A 6,602-nucleotide genomic window follows, 5' to 3' on the forward strand; every position below is an offset into this window, starting at 1 on the left:
GCACCTGGAACGACTGCTTGGGTCCTTGAATGGAGTCGAGGGGGGGAGGTGAAGGGACAGGTGTTGCATTTCTTGCGGTTGCAACGGAAAGTGCCCGGGGAGGGGGTGGTACGGGAGGGAAGGGAAGAATTGACAAGGGAGTTGCGGAGGGAGCGGTCTTTGCGGAAGGCAGACATAGGGGGAGATGGGAAGATGTGGCGAGTGGTGGGGTCACGTTGGAGGTGGCGGAAATGGCGGAGGATTATTTGTTGTATTTGCCGGCTGGTGGGGTGAAAGGTGAGGACTAGGGGGACTCTGCCCTTGTTGCGAGTGCGGGGATGGGGAGAGAGAGCAGTGTTGCGGGGTATGGATGTGACCCTGGTGCGAGCCTCATCTATGGTGGCGGAGGGGAATCCCCGTTCCCTGAAGAACGAGGACATTTCCGATGCCATAATTTGTCTTTTTATTATTTAATGTTAAAAGTGAATTATAATTTTGATTATTGTTATTACTGATCATATTCTACAAATATATACTTAACATCTTTTCACATGGAGTGCAATGCAAATTCCTTTCTTCCACACTGTGCCTTCAAGGGCAGCACAGTGGCACAGCGCTAGAGTTGTTGTAGAGCTGGGTTCAATCCTGACTACGGGTGCTGTTTGAACGGAGTTAGTACATTTTCTCTGTGACCGAATGGGTTTTCTCCGAGTGCTCCGGTTTCCTCCCACATTCCAAAGACGTGCAGGTTTGTTGGTGAATTGGCTTCTGTAAATTATCCTTAGCTTGTAGGACGGAACTAATGTATGGGAGATCGCTGGTCGATGTGGACTCGGTGGGTCAAAGAGCCTGTTTCCATGCGATATTTCTAAATAACTAAGTGTAAAGTAGGATTCTCCAGACCAGACACAAAGACGTATCCACCCGTATTGAGAATACCATGCAAAGAAGATGGACAAAAACATTTACAAACGTCAGGAAGATGCAGAGGCTTGGGAAGGAAGGGAGAGAACAATGAGTTTAATTGTTTCCTTCTCCGAGCAAGCTGGCTGAAAGGGGAAAGCTCTTGTTGCTTTGAAATTAAGAGGCTTTTTGAGAAAGCAATTAATTTATTTAAAAAGTAAAGAAAAAAGTAGGAGATTTATTTCACATTTGCAGTGAAGACAATTGCAGTATAAAAGGCTTTATATTGACACTCTTTATGTTTCACAACACAGAATCTGCACTGTCCCCAGAAGCCCAACAAGATGGCGGCCAACACAGGCGACTATTTGCGCGCTAGTCACAGAAGCAGATCTGCAATCATGTATTACAATCCCTCCACACTTTTAGATCTCTACTCCTACAGCAACATTTCTTACTTTATATGAAACTTTGCTGGTTTTACCTTGCACTGAACGTTATTCCCTTATCATGTATCTATACACTGCAAATGGCTCAATTGTAATCATGTATTGTCTTTCCGCTGACTGGATAGCACACGACACAAGTTTTTCACTGTACCTCGGTACACGTGACAATAAACTAAACTAAACAAGAAATCTATCTTTCAAAGGTTATGGGGAGAAGGCAGGGAATGGGGTTGAGAGGGAAAGATAGATCAGCCAGAGTTTGAATGGCAGAGTAGACTCGATGACTTATGAACTTATGACTTATGAACATATGAACCGCAAAGATGGTGATAGTTAGAACTGTACTGTAACAAATGTAGGAGACACAGCAAACAACTTACATGCTTCAAGCTGCAGAAGTCCCACCCACCCCCTTTGGACAGTCTCCCTCAGATGGTCACGTCAATCAATTCAGCTTGCTTATTTATGTATTGTATTTATTTACCTTTCTTGTACATCAGTGGAGCTGCACACTAAATCTCGTTGCACTGACGTGCAATGACAATAAAAGATATTATTATTATTATTATTATTATTATTATTATTATTATTATTATTATTATTATTGTGTTAAGAACCTGATAATCTGTTTTAATTATGTTGATTGAGGTATAATAATTGTCAGGAAAATCTAGACACTATAAAACAATATGGAAGGGTGACATCAGAAAGAGTTAATGCATCCTCTCTTAAAATTAAAATGATCATATGATTAAATATCAAAGCTCTCAATCTTAAGATCATTTCTCAGAAGACAAAAAACATTAAATATCACATCTCTCTGGTGTTCGCACCCTTTTGTCTTTCATCAAAAGCTGGCCATTTTCTTGAGATTTCTCGCATTTTGCCAGTGTATCTTCAGTGTACGTTCAGCAGAAACCCTAACACTGGTTAATTTGTTTATTATTGTCACCTGTACCAAGACAGTGAACATTTTGTTTTATGTGTTATCCAGGCAAATAATGCCATACATATCAGGTAGTGTAAAAGAGAAAGAGAATACGAGTTCTGACTACAGTGTTACAGTTACAGAGGAAGTGCAGATAAAAGTAAGCGTAGGGGCTGCAAAGAAGTAGATAGGAAGATCAAGAATTTCATCCCTCAATGAGTGTAAATGGTAATTCTGTGTAGGGAAGGCAGTCACAATTCATCTCCCCCAATGTTGGTACCTTGCACAATCTCAATTTTCATGGAATCAATCTATCCAGGCCCTAAACTCTGTAATTCCCATCTAAAATGATTTTATACACCTCTATCTAGCATAGAAGGGGCAGCTTGGATGGCATGGACAGTCCATAAAGATAAAAAATATACCGAGGGTAAAATAAATCTGAAGTTCCATCCATCAAAAGGCCATGGATGCCAAGAGATCCCAGTATAGCGATGGACAGTTTATTGTTAGTTAATGATATCTAGGGGATGCAGACCTAAGAAGGTACATGTTAATCATCAGCTATGATTGAATCAAACCAGCATGAAGGACTAAATGACCTCCAGTTTCAATCCTCTTTTGTGTAGGAAGGAACTGCAGATGCTGGTTTAAACCAAAGATAGACACTAAAATCTGGAGTAACTCAGCAGGACAGGCAGTATGTTTAAGAAGGAACTGCAGATGCTGGAAAATCGAAGGTAGACAAAAGTGCTGGAGAAACTCAGCGGGACAGGCAGCATCTCTGGAGTGAAGTAATGGGCGACGTTTCGGGTCGGGACCCTTTTTCAGACTAGTTAGGGAAAATGGAAACAAGAGATGTAGACGATGATGTAGAGAGATAAAGAACAATGAATGTTCAATCCTCTTTTGTTCTTTTTTATCTCCAGCCATGGTTAATCGCTCGCTCGTGACAGACGGCATTCTGCCATCGCTTTGCCACATCTGTGCCTCTGCGGAGATCGTCTGCAGTGCATGCCTCCCCGCCGCAAGTCAGTAGGTGGGCCATTGTCTGTACCTCTCCACGGTTGCACCTGTCAGAGTCCGAGAAGCCCCCACTTAATGGTTAATGGAGAAGATGTATCTTTGAAGACGATGCATGTTTGAAGGCACCATTTTCATTGAGAAACAATTATTGCTTCTTTCGCAGAAACGTGCATTGTGGCTAATGCCAAGAGTACAAGACTATCAGTCTATTGTCTCAATGGGATAGGCTCCCTGAGAAAACCAACAATACAGTCTTCAGCCAAGGTGCATTGATTTCCCCAAAGTTCACTTTTATTAAGAATCATTCTGTTAAATGGTTTTCTTTCCTAGCTCGTACAATAACCTGCAGTTAATACAGTGAGAGAACCAGGCTAAATCGCATCAACAAATGAACTTACTGGCTGGGTTTGTAATAATCAATAATACTTAGATCGTGGAACACTGCATGTTGAGACTCAGTGAACTTCCGCCATTTAAAGAAACAGATGACGCTTCGGGTCGAGACGTCTGTTAAAGTCATAGCGTCATAGAAACATAGAAATTAGGTGCAGGAGTAGGCCATTCGGCCCTTCGAGCCTGCACCGCCATTCAATATGATCATGGCTGATCATCCAACTCAGTATCCCGTACCTGCCTTCTCTCCATACCCTCTGATCCCCTTAGCCACAAGGGCCACATCTAACTCCCTCTTAAATATAGCCAATGAACTGGCCTCGACTACCCTCCGTGGCAGGGAGTTCCAGAGATTCACCACTCTCTGTGTGAAAAAAGTTCTTCTCATCTCGGTTTTAAAGGATTTCCCCCTTATCCTTAAGCTGTGACCCCTTGTCCTGGACTTCCCCAACATCGGGAGCAATCTTCCTGCATCTAGCCTGTCCAACCCCTTAAGAATGTTGTAAGTTTCTATAAGTCATACAGTGATACAGTGTGGAAACAGGCCCTTCGGCGCAACTTGCCCACACCGGCCAACATTGTCCCAGCTACACTAGTCCCACCTGCCTGCGCTTGGTCCATATCCCTCCAACATCCTCGTAAATCTTTTGTGAACCCCTTCAAGCTGGACAACATCTTTCCTATCACATGGGGCCTAGAACTGAACACAAGTGTTTTTAATTCCCCTTCCCGTTCCCATACTGACCTTTCCTAGGCCTCCTCCATTGTCCAAACCCAAATTGGAGGAACAGCAACTCATATTTCACTTAGGCAGCTTACAACCCAGCGGTATGAATATTGATTTCTCTAACTTCAAGCAACCCTTGAATCCCCTCTCTCCACCCAAGTCATACCAGTGTCAAAGTCATCTTGGTGAATCTCATTGTACACGTTCTCAGCTAAGCTACAGCAAACAATGGCCTTTATCATCATTACTTTTTTGTATATCTTTCAATCTTTTTTTCGTTTTCTCTCTCTGCATCACCGTTTATACCTCTCGTTTCCCTTTCCCCTGACTGTCTGAAGAAGGGTCTCGACCCAAAACGTCATCTGTTCCTTTTCTCCAGAGATGCTGTCCGGCCCGCTAAGTTACTCCAGCTTCTTGTGCCAACGTTCGGTTTAAACCAGCATCTGCAGTTCCGTCCTACACATTCCTCCGTTTAAATCTGTATTAACAGCATGGCACATCAAAAGGATTTTGGACCTCCCTTTGTAACTGGATCTTCCTCATCGGTAGACCTCAAGTCAGGAAGGATCGGTAATAAAATCTCCTCCTTACTGGCCATCAACACAATGGTGGTGGTATGGTGTCCATGTTGCCACATGTACCAGTTACAGTGAAATACATTTTTTGCATACAGGGTGGCACGGTGGCGCAGTGGTAGAGTTGCTGCCTTACAGCGAATGCAAGGGTGGAGATCTGGCTCCGATCCTGGCTATGGGTGCTGTCTGTACAGAGTTTGTAAGTTCTCCCCATGACCGCGTGGGTTTTCTCCGAGATCTTTGGTTTCTTCCCACACTCCAAAGACGTACAGGTTTGTAGGTTAATTGTCTTGGTAAATACAACAATTGTCGCTAGTGGGTGTAGGATACTGTTAATATGCGGGGATCGCTAGTCGGCACGGACCCGGTGGGCTGAAGGGCCAATTTCTGCGCTGTATCTCTAAAACTAAACACTAAATCCGCAAGACTGTCGCCGTACATAAGCACAGTCACCCCAGTTAGTGCACCATGCACAGAGCAGCCCATCGAGTCTATGTACAAGAGGCGCCAGTTTACAGTCTCAGCTGCAGCCGGCCACAGAGGCCCGTTGAGCCATCTCCCCCTCCATTTCTATCATCCCACAAACCGTGGTCCCTCTCCATGCCTGGCCCTATTCAGCCTTCGTTTTGACACCCTTACCAATCAAGAATCTATCAATCTCCGCCTTAAATCTATCCAATGACTTGGCCTCCAACGAATTCCACAGATTCACCACCATCTTTCTAAAAAAATTCCTCCTCATCTTTCTAAAGCTACATCCTTTTATTCTGAGGCTATGGCCTCTGATCCTACACTCTCCCACTAGTGGAAACATCCTCTCTGCATCCCTCTATCCAGGCCTTTCACCAGGTCCCAACGAGGGAACAATTACAATACCCGCCCGAAAAGTCGGACGTGGAAGTTGGCTTTGGGGACGAATCTGCCGGATCCGGCCGGGATGACTTCGAGAGCCCCGGCCGCAGGGGGCCAAATCCTACCGGCCGATCGGCTGCGGAAGTCCCAATGAGGTCAAGATCAGCTGCCCCACCTGGCCTAGGCCCCACATTTTCAGGGAGACTTCCAGGGTGGGGTGGGGGTTGCCTGAATTAAAGGGGCAGACCACCAGTTGCCCGAAACTGGTGGTGGTGGGGTTGGTAATAACAAGTAACCGAAGATGTTACTAAAGACAGACACAAAATGCTGGAGTAACTCAGCAGGTCAGGCAGCATCTCCGGAGAAAATGGATAGGCGACGCTTTTGGTCGGACACTTCTTCGGATTGGTTGCGAGGGGAGCAGAAGAATAAAGTGGAAGAGAGAAGAGGTGGGCGGACGAAACACGACCAGCAACAGATGACTCGGCTGAGGAAGTTCCCCGATAGGCAGATTCTTTGGACGACAGCTAGAGATAAAAGCAGATGTGAGCCCAATAGAAATACATACTTGCGAACTGTGTAGTTAGCAGCAGGGCTTTTGATGGAAGGGGTGGGTTTAAGGTTATCGGGAGTGGGGGCAAAATCGTAAGGAGGAGGATTATTGGCTGGGGGGGGGGGGAGGGGGAGAGGAAGAAAGGGGAGGTGGGGAAGGGAGATGGTTGTAGATGTTACCTAAAATTGACAAACAAAAAAAAGGAATACTTGCACTT

The sequence above is a fragment of the Amblyraja radiata genome, chromosome 27 (assembly GCF_010909765.2).
Source record: "Amblyraja radiata isolate CabotCenter1 chromosome 27, sAmbRad1.1.pri, whole genome shotgun sequence".
NCBI classification, from domain to species: Eukaryota; Metazoa; Chordata; class Chondrichthyes; order Rajiformes; family Rajidae; genus Amblyraja; species Amblyraja radiata.